General features: G+C 35.3%; 1 pseudogene; it reads left to right on the plus strand.

Moving 5' to 3' along the window:
• Positions 1–228: 228 nt before the first annotated feature.
• On the plus strand, positions 229–12731 carry LOC110200447 (importin subunit alpha-1-like; annotated as a pseudogene).
• Positions 12732–14964: the final 2233 nt, after the last annotated feature.

Below are 14964 nucleotides of genomic sequence, written 5' to 3' on the forward strand. Positions count from 1 at the left end.
TGGGCAACCTCATCACAAAGGCATGTCGGTCTCTTCCAGGAGCCCGTGTGCCTGGGGCTGATATTTAGCTACAAGGTCACACTTGAGATATGTCCACATTCTCAAAATCTGACTTAGCTGTTGGACAAACTCGCTGCTTTGGGTGCTGACGAGCCTTTCTGGAAGCCAAATCGATATTCCTGTCCAGTAGTAAGATTTGGTGATGTTGACGCCTGTGGCCCAGATGCCATGGTACCTATCCTTAGAGACAATGTGAGCCTGCTCAAAAGCTTTCCACTTCTTCTCCGGTGTGAAGAGAACTTTCTGCAACTTACTTCTGCCCTGTTAGTAAAGTACATCATCTTGCCCACCTTTCCAGGAGCAGAAGCCATCAGCTGCCAGTCCAGTAAGGTCTGTCCATCCACTCGACAGGGGAATTCAAAGGGTATGAAGACAGCGTCACCTCAATGCACACCTCTGCCCCTTCTCTGTCTCTATTTCTCTCTCAATCCATCTCTCCTGAAATCCCACCAGGGGCTTTCTCCTGACAAATGCCAGTTCCAGAAGAACTTCAGACCAGGGTATGTTTATAGATAGAGCTGGATTCAAATTCAAAAGCAAATCCCAAATAGGGAGGAGGGAAGGGCCAAGCATATGTATTTTAAAAAGGAAAATTGGGCAGCTAGATGGTACAGTGGATAAAGTGCCAACCCTGGGGTCAGGAGGACTTGAGTTCAAATCTGGCCTCAGACACACAACACGCTTGCTGTGTGACCCTGGGCAAATCACTCAACCCCATTGCCTAGCCAAAAAAAGAGGAAAATTGATCATTGATTAATGTGTGGGGAAAGGTATGAAGAAAAAAACCTTGTAAAATCTCTTTTGTAAACTTATAAGAATTCTTGGAATCATCTAGTCATAAATTCTTATCAACCCTGTGTAAGACCTTGCTGTGTTGTAGAATTCCTACTGAGTAAATAGGATACAAATACTCTTTGCAAAAAGATGGGGGTGTAATTTTGAAGCCTGCTTATAATGTAGAGTGAGTTTCATCTAAGGTTACATATATATATATATATATATATATATATGTTAATTTGGAGGTTTGCAACAATTGGCCAGTGCTGTTTTTCTAGGGGTTTAAGTGAACTATCATATATTCACTATGTATGTGGGATTCCAGAATGTAATTATTTTCTTGATTTCTAGTGATACATTTTATACCAGGATGAATTTATACTCTAGGAGAAGACAAAGAAAGAAAAGGATATTGTATAAATTTTTAAAGGCCTGGTAAACATTATTTTTGTGATAAGGCGAATTTAATTGGGTATTTTTTTTTTGGCATACTCTTCACTTAGAAAAACTAAATTTCCTCATTGTAAACACTTTTGATGGAAGGGAAATTTGTGATGATTTGGAATTTATTTTGTTTATGATACTTTGGGGATTTATTTATGATACTTAAAGACATTTTACACCAATTTAGTTTTGATAAATTCCAGTTTTAAAGATTTATTTTTGCTTAAAAGTTGAATAATAGAGAGCTGTCAGTGTAGAGGTTTCCAACCAATTTGTATCATGAAAGTTTAGTGATTATCTTTTTAATATCAGGATAAATTTTAAGCTATTTTTAAGAAAGAGAAATACTTTTAGGAAGAAATGCTTAAGTAAAAAAATCTTCTGTGTATATGTTTAAGTAAAACATTTTTGTATGATTTTTAGAAGGCCTGATGAATTTTATTTGTAAGAATAAGGTACAAGTGGAAAAAATCTTGTTATTTTGATCTGAATCTGTAGTCATTCTATGGACTAAGCAAGAGTTAAATTAGTGTTTCAACTTGTCATATGTGTAAGATTCAGATCCTGAAGTATCTCATTCTTTCAGAATGATATGAGTATAATTAGACAAAGGTAAAGAAGCTTATAAAACAAAGATATGTATCTATTAATCTGTGAGGTTAAAATCAGGAACCTCTTTTGTTTTTGTTTTAAAGAATAATATCTCAATATCGTCAATCGTGTTAGTGGAGAGTAGTAATTTATGTGCTACTTTTTTTTACCTTAATGGGAAATCTGATTTTACTTACATTTGTTGTTTAATCTGGGATTAGAATCTGCATATAGTACATGTCCTGGAATGCTTGCAAACTAGATAAGAATTACCTTAAAGATGTTCCCGTTATTTAAAGGGATTCTGGGAGCAGTAGTCTATGTTTATATCTATTTGAACATGGTTAATAACTGAATGTGTTTTACTATAGACAGCATTTCATAAAGCCATTATCTGTATGTAATTTGGGATTATTATATTTATACATCCATTGTAAGTCTTGTTTGTTATTAAGCATCTTAGAGCAAAGTCATTTGTGTAATGTTGAACTTGGGAACGAAAAAGCATCTACTTACTGTGAGGACTAGTTTTGTCAAGAAAAGTTGTGATTTTTCATGATGAATCTCTTATTGTTACCATTGTTAGATTAGAATCAATACTTGTTAGCCAGGATATATGATCCTTGAAAGCTTAATCTACTTGAAGATTAAGAACTTGCTATTTAAAACTTTATGGGAATGTAACTGATATTATTCTGAGTCTGATTCCAGGTATGATCATCAAGTAATGCTGTTACCATGAACTGCATGTAGCATTCTCATGGGAAAGGGTGGGAAAATGATGCTTGGCATGGGCTAAGATAGATTACTCAATTCTCCCGGTATTATATTTCCTCTTGAATGGAAAATATCCCACCTGGCTGACTTTAAACCTGGCTCAATGAAATTGACTCTGACATGGAATTTGACATCAAGACAGGGGAACATTTTCCCTTATTGTGTAGCTGTGTCCTTGATTCTTCTTTTATAACACACTTCTATAATCATGTTAGGTGCTCAATATAAAAACAACTAAGAAAATCTCTTCAGATATAAGGTTTGAGCTATTTGATTAAGAATTTTAGTCTTTCTATAGTGCAAACAATTAAGTATTTAGCCTTGCCATCTGTTTGTTATTAGTTTTATATTCCTGTGTAAGTTAAGGTCCTTCAGTTTCTCTTAATGGTATGGGGATAATTAGGCAAATGATGCAAAGACTTATGAAACCAAGATTTAATATAATTTAGTAAGGTTAATATCATAACTGTTTCAGTTCTGTGTTGATGAGAAGAATAGCAGCACAATAAGTTATCTCAAGAGAAGAATGGCTTGTGGTCTGTCTTGTAAATGACTTAAAGAAAGATCTACTTTTACTAGGGGTTATTCATTTAAACATGACTAAAAGCTGAAAATGTTTTATTATAAACATCTCATGTAATAAGTGCTACTCTTAAATTATGTATTTATACATTCCCTGCTAACATCTTTTTTGCAACTGAAGTTAATCTGACAACTTTTAAATGAATTCATTTTTGTATTGGAGTTCATCTTCTTATATAAAAGTGTTCTGTTATTAATTCCTTAACAGAATCTCATGCTCCCAATGCCAAGTATAAAAATTGGATTGTAATTTTAGATTTGTATCTCAGTTTCTTTGATATGGCAACATGACAATTGGCTAACCTAAAAATCATAAATTCTCATAAAGGCTCTAAATTTGATTTTCTAATAATAGAGACATAAGGTTTGAGCTAACTTTCACAATTTGACCTGGTTATTGGCAAAATAAAATTAAAATTGTATTAAAACCAATTTTGTAGATTTTTTTTTAGCAAGAGAAGATCTCTACAAGTGACCCAAACCTAAGTCAGCTGGAAACTGCTCTGAAGACCACATCCAAACCAGAAGGCTGCATCAGATGGTGTCCTGAACCAGACATGAGTATGAGTATGAGATCAGATTTCTGAGCCTTAAGTGAATGATTTCATTTTACTGTTTCCTTTTTCCATATGCACCTTTTATCTATAAAGTATACTTAACGGAGGAGATGGCCCTCTTTGGTTTGTCAGTGTGATCGATCTCTTTCCCTTTTCCCCTTACAAGCCCCATAATTAAGAACCCTTTATAAAGTATTTGTAGTATCAGTTAGTGACTCACTAAAGAGATTTTGTCTCTCAATAGAATCAAATGGGGAAATGAAAGAAATGGTTATTTCTCTCTTGTATTAATAACTAATTATTAGATCAGGACCAAGTTTTTTTTTTCCCTTTTTTACTTCGTCTTCCACAAATCAACCAGTGTGGGAAACTCTTTCAAAGACTTACCCAGACTAAAGATCTCATTAAAAACAGTAAAGAAGTGCTAAGTTTAGGCTAACAGTAAAGAAATGCTAAGTTTAGGCTAAGGGATAGATTTTTGCTCATTGTGTTTATTCAGAAAGGCCTGGGAAAATGTGGATTCTCCCTTTTATCAGACAGGTGATATGGAAATTGATAAGTCTTTTTGACTAAGATGTGGGTGATCCAAATCACATACCCCAAAGAATCTCATTTTAATATAGCCTACCTCCCATTATAATATTCATTCTCTCTTATTACATATTGACCAATCAGAGTTGATTGCCACCCTCGGGAACACCCACTCTTCCAAGGGTATAATAAACTGTGAGCCTACCACCATTGAGGGTCTTTGGTATTCAGAAGGACCTCTTTCTATTAGTAAACATGCTAGCTTTATTAATAAAATGATTAAATTACCTTGAAATTATGTCTCTCACACATAATTTAAAGGCCACATATTCAGTGACCAGCCCCAATTACAGAGGTAATGAAACATGCTACCTACCTCTTGACTGAGATGCCATGGAGTCAAGGTACAGATTGAGACATACATTTTTAGACATGTCAAACATGTGGATTTATTTTCCTTGACTATACTTATTTATTAAAGATGATCTTTATTTATTTTTTCATTGCAAGATTTGGAGAGGGAACAGGGAGCTTCCATTGTATGTGAAATTTTTTTTAATTTTTGGTATTCATTAAATTTAGAATTTTAAAAAATTTTTATTAATTAATTAATTTCTTTTTAGTTTTCAACATTCACTTCCACAAGATTTTGAGTTCCAAAGTCTCTCTCCATCTCCCTCTACCCCCAAGATGGCATGCATTCTGAATATCCCTTCCCCCAATCTGCCCTCCCTTCTGTTACCCCCTCCTCTTCTCTTATATCCTTCCCCTTCTCATGAGTTACAAATATCATCTTTCCATGTAGGAATGTAAACAGTTAAACTTTAACAAGTCCCTTATGGCTTCTCTTTCCTGTTTACCTCTTCATGCTTCTCTTGAGTCTTGTATTTGAAAGTCAAATTTTTCTATTCAGCTCTGTTCTTTCCATCAAGAATGCTTGAAAGTCCTCCATTTCACTGAATGTCCATTTTCCCCCTGAAGGATTATACTCAGTTTTGCTGGGTAGGTGATTCTTGGTTGTAATCCTAGCTCCTTTGACCTCTGGAATATCATATTCCAAAGGTCCCTTAATGTAGAAGCTGCTAAATCTTGTGTTATCCTGATTGTGTTTCCACAATACTTGAATTGTTTCTTTCTGGCTGCTTGCAATATTTTCTCCTTCACCTGGGAACTCTGGAATTTGGCTATAATATTCCTAGGAGTTTTCCTTTGAGGATCTCTTTCAGGAGGTGATCAGTGGATTCTTTCCATTTCTATTTTTTATTCTATGGTTTGAGAATATCAAGACAGTTTTCCTTGATAATTTCTTGAAAGATGATGTGTAGGCTCTTTTTTAAATCATGGCTTTCAGGTAGTCCAATAATTTTTAAATTATCTCTCCTGGGTCTATTTTCCAAGTCAGTTGTTTTTCCAGTGAGATATTTCATAGTCTTCTATTTTTTCTTCTTTTGGTTTTGTTTTATAATTTCTTGATTTCTCATAGAGTCATTAGCTTCCATTTGCTCCATTTTAATTTTTCTTTTTTTTCCTTTTTTGGGGGGTGGCGGGGCTAGGCAATGGAGTTAAGTGACTTGCCCAGGGTCACACAGCCAGTAAATATTATGTGTCTGAGGCTGGCTTTGAATTCAGGTCCTCCTGAATCCAGGGCCAGTGCTCTATCCACTGCACCACCTAGCTGCCCCCTCCATTTTAATTTCTAAGGAATTATTTTCCACAGTGAGCTTTTTTTTTCCTTTTTGGTAAGGCAATCAGGGTTAAGTGACTGAGGCCAAATTTGAACTCAGGTCATCCTGACTCCTGGCCAGAGCTCTATCCAAGGGGTCACTTCTTTGGGTTATAATAAGGTCCATGTTTTTTTTTTCCCCTATCAGGAGTTTAGTATCTTTACCTCTTTCAGATATCTCAAGAATCAATCCCTCAACATTGTGTTTTCTGTATTGTTGACCTGTTCTGTATATTTGTTCTCATCATGTTCTGCATCCTTATAAAATATGTTGGATCTGTTAGTCCAAAAGTAATGGTTTGATCATTGATAGAGAGGTTATAGAAGTCTTTAAAAATATTTTTTGTTCATTTTTTTTTGTCAGGGATCTATTCATTGACTTCCTTGTGGTTTCAACCTTAAATATTTTGGGGGAGAAAGCTTAATTGGATCTCTCACCAAGCTTTCTGCAAATTTGTCTTTTTGTCTATGTCTTCTTGCTATTTTATGAAGTAATAATTTTCATAATTTCCAACCATAATCTTTGCTTAAGATCTTGAAAATGAGTTTATATTCTAACCAGGTACTGCTTTTTGCTTCTATCTATCTATTTGGCCAGGACATTAAGTGTTAGCTGGCTAAGATGGTTTCTATGTAGTTTTATCTTCCTTGTGGTATTAACTAGATTTATATTGGTTATATTTTCTTAGGAAATATTAATAGTCTGTATCCAAGTCCATCCTTTTTTTTTCTTTTTTCTTTTCTTTTCTTTTTTTTTGGCTAGGCAATGGGGTTAAGTGACTTGCACAGGGTCACACAGCTAGTAAGTGTTATGTGTCTGAGCCTGGATTTGAACTCAGGTCCTCCTGAATCCAGAGCCAGTGTTCTAACCACTGCACCACCTAGCTTCCCCTATTTATTTTTCAATACAATAGAATGTGCTTACCATAAACCTGGGGAGGGAAATTGATTTCCCTGCCCTTAGTTCATCAGTCTACCAGAATCTGCAATAGTTGACATTCCTGGGCACCTTCTGTTTTCTTCTTTCTGTCCCTGTCTCTACTCAAGTCTAAATCTGAAGTCATTATTAAATCTAAATTCTCCATTCTTCCAAACTTCCCTGTTTCTGTCAAAGGCATCATCATCCTTCCAGGACCTCAGGTTCATAATGACATATTACATGACAATACAATGATGGGACATAATGACACATAATGACATAATGACAATTAGTTTGTTCTTTTCATTCTCCCTTACTTCATGTATCCAATCAGTTGCTGTTTCTACATTCACAACATCTCTCATATACTACCTCTTTTCTCTTGCTTGCTTGACTTATTTTCTTTAAACTAAGGACCAGTGGAGAAATGTCTTCAAAGTCTTATAAAAACAGACAATCTAAATAAGAGTATATAGCTGAATCTTTCTTTTGTTATAGATAGTTAAGTGTTGTTGTTGTTGTTCAGTCCTATCCAACTCTTCATGACCCCATAGTCCATACTGTCCGTGGTTTTGTTGTTATTTTCTTTTTTTGGCAAAGATGCTGGAGTGGTTTGCCATTTCCTTCTCCCATAGATTTAGGCAAGAAGAGGTTAAATGACTTTGCCCAGGGTCACACATATAGTGTCTTAGGCTGCATTTGAACTCAGATCTTCCTGAATCCAAGCCCATTGAGCTACCTAGCTGCCTCCAGATGGTCAAGTAGGTTGGTTTAAAATAAACAAGCAAAGGATGATAGTTCTTTGTTGTCCTGGATGCAAAGGAAAAAATACAAAATTTTAAATGATTTTAAATCTCTCTGTTATTTGTCCAGTAATCTGTAGACTATGCTGACTTGAAGCAGCTATATTAAATGGATCATTGATAAGCAACATGTTTTTATTACCAAGTAGGTAATTTGCAAAGCATTTGCACAAATATTGAGCATGGGCAATAATTTAATTCCTCTATTATCACCTTGGAAATTAAATAAGGCAATGCTTTAATTTTATGGATGAGATTGAAAATAAGTTTCTAATTTTCAGTCAAATTCATAATTTTCACATTACTTTTAGGGTCTTTATCATCATATGCAAAATAAGTCTATTTTACTTTTAAAATAACGGATATGAAATGTGTTTTTTCATTAGCATCACAAATAACTTATTGTTAGCCAATTCCCAAAATTATGAGTTCAAGAGACCTTCTCCACCCCCTCATAGGCAATCTAGTAGGTACATATCTAAGACTGTACCATTGCCTGGAGTATAGCTCACATACTAGTCATATTTTTAAATAACCCATGTTGAGGTCATAGTAACCCCAAAGTCATCATACAAGATAACTACTCACATTTATACAGTGACAAATCACTACACTTTACACAGTGCTTTTGTCACAACAAGAGAGGTAGTAATATTATTATTATCTCTATTTTGTAGACAAGGAAGCAGAGGTTCCAAGAAGTTAAGTGGTCACAGACTGAAAATGAGAAGTTTCATTGCAGAGGCACGTATGGTATAATGGAAAGAATACTAGCTTTGGAGTCAGGAAGAAAGAACTGGATTCAAATTTTGTCTCAGATACTCATTATCTGGGTGACACATTTATCAGAACAATATTCCAAATGCTGTTGTACTAATGATTACAAACAGGAAAAAATAATGCTTTCTAGTCTCACTGGAGGCATGAAAGTAGAGGCAAGATGACTATTTGTCAGGGCTTTTATAAGGATTATTCATATTTCAGGTAGGAGTTCGATTAAATGGCCTTAGAGGTCCTTGCCAATTTGAGATGATATTATCTTATAATTGGAATACCTCAAAATTGACCTTTACCTATGTCCAAAAAGGGGAGACATTGAAGCAAGAATGTAAAAGAGACTGTATACCCTAGATCTCTATAATTTGATCCTTGGGTACAATTTGGAGAATACCACCAAAAATATTTTGAAGTTACATCCCTATTTTATTCATTATAACTTTTTATCTTCTGTTATCTTTGGCTTTTAGTATAAAGTGTACAAAATAAAAATATACAGTATATGAATATAAAGTATACAAAATAAAAGTTTTCCCATTGAGGATGTTAAGAAAATTAATAGGAAAAAAAACACAGGAGCATTGACTCAATGGAATCATAGAATTTTAAAGTTGGAAGAGATAGAATTCATCTAGTTCAACCCTTATTTTATAGTTGAGAAAACAGGTTTTTGAGAAGTGATTGACTTTTAGTATTTGTGTGATGGAATGATTCCTTATTGGTTACACTTGCTTGAATATTGAGATAAAAGATAAGCAATTCCCCAGCATAAATCAGCTAGAATTGTACATTTAGTGCCCTGTTGATGTTCTGGTAATAGACCTTCAATTAGCAAGACTATCAACTTGCAACTTTGATTTAATCCATTAAATTTGTGACCATTGGCCTTCCAAATGAGTTCATTTATCTTGAGAAGTTTGGAATACAGTTAAGTAGCATGAACAACAAATCTCCTGAAAAGATTGCATTATTTGAATTAGCTCTACAGATTTCCATTAGGTTGAAGCTAATTACCATATTTTACATAATTATAACTTTGAATAGTTCAAATCTGAATTCATGAGACTACCTCTGGGTATTCACACTAATTGGGACCTGGCTGTAGATGAAATTTGTTATGTAATCTCAACTAGACCCTCCAGGGTCTAACAAGGCAGTCTTCCCCAGTTGATTGGCTGATGTCTGAGATACTCTGTTGAGTGTCAGGTCTGAAATAAGGAAGACTCATCTTCCTAGTTCCAATCTGGCCTCAGACATTTACTAGCTGTGTGACCCTGGGCAAATCACTTAACCCTGTTTGCCTCAGTTTCCTCATCAGTAAAATGAGCTGGAGAAGAAAATGGCAAACCATTCCAGTATCTTTACTAAGAAAACCCCAAATGGGATCATGAATTGTCAGACACAACTCTTCAATTCAAAACCAAAAATGCTTTGTAAAGTGCCATGTCTAGTCCATGTACTTTAATTGTCCATTTGTTTCCCTTGTCTTCATTGCAAGGACGCTAGGAAAATTGCCCTTGTTTTAAAGTGAAGATATTTGTGTTTATGCTGTAGAATTATAGGTTTTAAGCTTATTCCAGCTGATTATTTTTTTTGCAAGGGACTGCAAAAAGTTTTGGCTTAGGAGAAGAATGAAGTTTCTATGCCCATTCAGGTTAGGCAGTATTCCTGAGGAACAGCCCTGTAACTTGTATGCTGGGTATATGGACAGAGACATGACTTCTGATTGAATGAGAGAATACTAAGCTCCAATACTTTGTACCTGCATGAGTGGAAAAGAGATTTCTTGAGAGAGGTAAATACAGATTTAAAATTCGCTATTAGAATGCTTTGAAGCCACAAGAATGTTAAAAAAAAAAGCCAACCTCCCCAAATGTCCTTAATCATCCAGAGCTTCCAATCTTAGAGAAGGCTAAGAGCAGAACAATTCCCCTCTCCCTTCCATTGTTCTCCTCTTGGTGGAGCTGAAATCATATATTGTTCTTAGAGTGAGAGCTCATTTACTTTTGTGCATTATTTGGTCTGTGCTAATCTGTATAACTTTTCTGATTTCTATTTACTTTTTATTTTTATAAAGAAGTTTAATAGTTATTTGTGATGATTATTTGTATAAACTCAGAACAGTAAGGTAAGTACCCTCCATTTGAGAGCAATCAGTTGTGTGACCCTGGGCAAATTACTTAACCTTTATCTGCCTCATTTCCTCAACTATAAAATGGGGATAATAATAATAGCATCTATCTCCTAGGGTTGTTGTGGGGTTCAAATGAGATAATATAAAGTGCTTAGCACAATGCTTGTTACATAGTAGGCACTTAATAAATGCTTATTCCCTTTCCTTCACCTTTTCCCCTCGAGAGCAATCAGGAAAAGTGGTATTTATTCTGGATATGACACCCCTAATATTTGAGTTGTGGTGGACAGATATTGTCAGGATCCCCATGCCAAGACCAACCCTCTCTTTTTACTCCTTTCTTTTTACTATTAGGAGACACCCCAGGGCTAAGGCTCAGCAAACTAGCTGTGCCTTGAGCTTGGCATAACAACAGTCCTTTGCATTCACCCTTTAGATGAACTCAGCCACAGAAAAATCCCAGCATACATGATCTCTGAGCTCTGGCAAGCATCTCCGGGACCCATGTTTCAGTCATGAAGCCCTGCTGTGAATCAAATTTGTCTCACTGTTGCTGTTACCTTTCATTGTCAGGGGTGCAGCTCAGTGCATAAGCCATTGGGGTACGTATTGAGATTTGCCCACACTAAAGCAGATCTCCTACTAGAGGAGGCCCTGGCACATATGTCTACTTTCTCCCTCCAATGGAGTAAAGAAAGTTTTTTGCTTATGCCCACTATTATCTCTTTGGTTTTATTTATTTATTTTTTAAAGTTAACTGTGGTTGTGATAACCTATGTGAGCTCTTTGGTATTTTTAGAGTTAACAGCAATTACAAAAACTCTGTGATTTGTTGGTCATTTGTTTTCAGGGATGACAATACTTTAGCCTACTACCCTCTTTAGAGATAGGTCAAGGCAGGTAACAAAACTACTATCTTCTCCCTACAAAAGCGGGTTGCTCCTTATTAAGGTAGAAATCACAGCCTCCCTTGGAAGAAGTTGGGCCAGATCTCAGAACTGATATCTATCCATACTACACAGAAGCCAAGCTGTTCTTATAGTTGAGTAATCACATATGTGTCCTGTGCTTGTATTTATTGCCTGTCCTGGGCTCAACCAGTGAACAGGCTATATGAGTTTTAAGAGACATTATAGGTGATGATTCAATCTGTAGAGACTTGATTATCAAGTATAGCTCAATAGACCCCTTTTCTCACTCTGCTTATAATTCCTGATATATCATTATCAGCATGTGTTTATTTATATATTACATGTACACATTCAAATCTTTATCCTATATTGACCTTGCTCACTCAGTAGAAGTATTGAGCAAATTCTTCTCACTTTAGTTCAGCTCCTACATCATTATGATCCAGAAGTTGTGGCAGATACCTGTTGTGCCATTTTCTACCTCATGGATGGTCCTAAAGGCTGGATTGAAGTGGGTGAAAATGGGAGTTAATGCCATAGACAGTGAAACTTGTAGGGTCAGGTGAATTATCAGTAGTTCTACTCCTTCCTTAATGGCTATAGGAAAAATTGTTTCTGGGACATATGAACAAACTCAGACTGTAATGAATTTACCCCCCAAACCAACATCCAGAAAGAGGCTGCATGGACAATATCAAACATAATGGCTATCAGAACCAACCAAGTTGTTTATCATAGACAATTTCCTTACCTGGTTGGAATTTGTTCAAAGTGAGTCTCAAAGTCACAGAAAGGAGCTTTATGGGTGGTCATAAAATAGCTAAGTGGGGGAACAATTAACATTCTGAAATCTATAATCAACCTTTTAACTGCAAAAGATAGAAAAATTGTTTTGATTATTCTGGATACAATTTCAAACATTTTTCTGGCTGCTGAAAAACTTAGTGAATCTGAAAAACTGTATGTCCTAAGAATGGAAAGGACTAGACAGAATTTAAGCTGTTTAGTTCTGTGAGAATGAAATATTATATAAGGCTTCCTCAAGTTTATTTGAAAAAGCATTTCTTTGCAGAGAAAGATCAAAATGTTGTTTTGGAATTTCCTTCTGTGATAGGTTCACTATCAGGATTCCTTCCCCTATGTAAATCAGGCTGTTGGGTTTTGTTGTTGTTGTTGTTGTTGTTGTTTCCCTAAAAGGCTATTCCCAGGATTTGATTGACTTAGAGGCCTATGGCTCAAGCCACATTTTCATTGATGCAGCTTCCTGGTAGCCCGTAACTATATTGCCATGGCTTTCTGGTCACCTAAAGGCATAAAAAGTCAAGAGTCAGGGCTCTTCAGACTTGGAAGATGTCCCAAGACTGTTCATGTCACCAGTGAACAAGTCTCCTTCTATCAATTCACAGAGTATTTGTCCTACTTCAAGCTCTTGTCATTTGGAATTGTAACAGCTTCCTGATCGCTTTTCGCATTTCCAGGCTCCTTTCATTTATCTTCCATACCAGAGGTGTCAAAACACAGAAAACTTTGGGACCAGATTAAAATTTAAGTGGGAAATGCTTAACAAAATAAATAAAAATACAATTACACATGTTAATTTGAGGTTTTCTAAGTCAATATGTGGCCTGCAGGATCCATTTCTATTTGTTTGACATTACTGCTCCATACAATAGCCAAAATAATCTTCCAAGGCCCAGGTCTGACTATTTCATTATACTATTTAAAAATCTTTGGTGACAAACTACTCAGTCAGTCATTTAAGATTCTCTACAACTTAGGTCCTATCTACTTTTCCTATGTTATTTCGTATTATCTCCTTTCACACACTCCCTATATTACCATCATATAGACTATTGTCTATTCTGCCTGAATCAACATGCTATTTCCTGCCTTGGCATACCCTTCAAATCAAACATTAGCTCCTTTAGGGTAGGGACTCTTTAAACAAAAAACATATTTAATTTTTATTTTTTTCCCTCAATTACATGTAAACAAAAATTTTAACATTCTTTTTTAAAATTTTGAGTTTCATATTCTCTCCTTCCCTCTCTCCCTTCTCCTCTCCTCTTCCTGAGAAGGCAAGCAATTTGATATAGACCATATGCACAGTCATGCAAAACATATTTCCATCTTAATTATGTTGCAGAAGAAAACACAGAACACATACCAAAAAACCCCAAGAATAATAAAGAAAGTAAAAAAAAAGTATGCTTCAATTTGTATTTACACTCCATCAGTTCTTTCTCTGGAGGTGGATAACATTTTTCATCATTAGTCCTTCAGAATTGTCTTGGATCATTGTATTGCTGAGAATAGCTAAGTCATTCACAGTTGATCATCATACAGTATTGGATTACTGTTTTCCTAGTTCTGCTTACTTCACTTTGCATCAATTCATATGTCTTCTCAGGTTTTTCTGAAAGCATCCTGCTCATCATTTCTTATAGCACAATAGTATCCCATCATAATCACATACCGTCATTTCTTCAGCCATTTCCCAGTTGATGGGCATCTCCTCATTTTCTAATTCTTTGCCACTACAGAAAGAGCAGCTATAACTATTCTTTTACACAGAGTATAAGAATTTTCCTTTTTTCTTTGATCTCTGGGGTCAAACCTAGAATTGCTGGATCAAAGGGTATGCATGATTGTATAGCCCTTTGGCCATAGTTCTAAATTGCTCTCCAAAATGGTTAGATCAGTTTACTAACTGATTCATGAGTGTCCCTATTTTCCATATCCCCTCCAGTAATCGTTATTTTCCTTTCCTGTCATTTTAGCCAATCTGATAGATGTCACATGATACCTCAGAGTTGTCTTAATTTGTATTTCTCTAATCAAAAGTGATTTAGAGCATTTTTTCACATTTCTATAGATAGCTTTGACTTCTTCTTCTGAAAACTGCCTGTTCATATCCTTTGACCATTTATCAATTGGGGAATGACCTGTGTTTTTATAAATTTGACTCAGTTCTCTATATATTTGAGAAATAAAACATTTGTCACAGATCTTGCTGTAAAATATTTTCCCCAGTTTTTCGCTTTTATTCTAATCTTGGTTCCATTAGTTTTGTTTGTGCAAAACTTTTTTTAATTTGATGCAGTCAAAATTATCCATTTTACATGCCATAATGCTTTCTACCTCTTTTTTTTTCATAAAGTCTTCCCTTATCCATAAATCTGACAGGTAAAATATTCCATGCTCTTCTAATTTGCTTATGATATCACCCTTTATGTCTAAATCATGTACCAGTTTTGACCTTATCCTGGCACACAGTGTGAGATGTTGGCCTATACCTAGTTTCTGTCAAACTGCTTTCCAGTTTTCTTAACAATTTTTGTGAATATACTGAATTCTTGTTACAAAAACTTGGATCTT

This window comes from Phascolarctos cinereus, unplaced genomic scaffold (assembly GCF_003287225.1).
Source record: "Phascolarctos cinereus isolate Bilbo 61053 unplaced genomic scaffold, phaCin_HiC Scaffold_1;HRSCAF=81, whole genome shotgun sequence".
Taxonomy (NCBI): Eukaryota; Metazoa; Chordata; class Mammalia; order Diprotodontia; family Phascolarctidae; genus Phascolarctos; species Phascolarctos cinereus.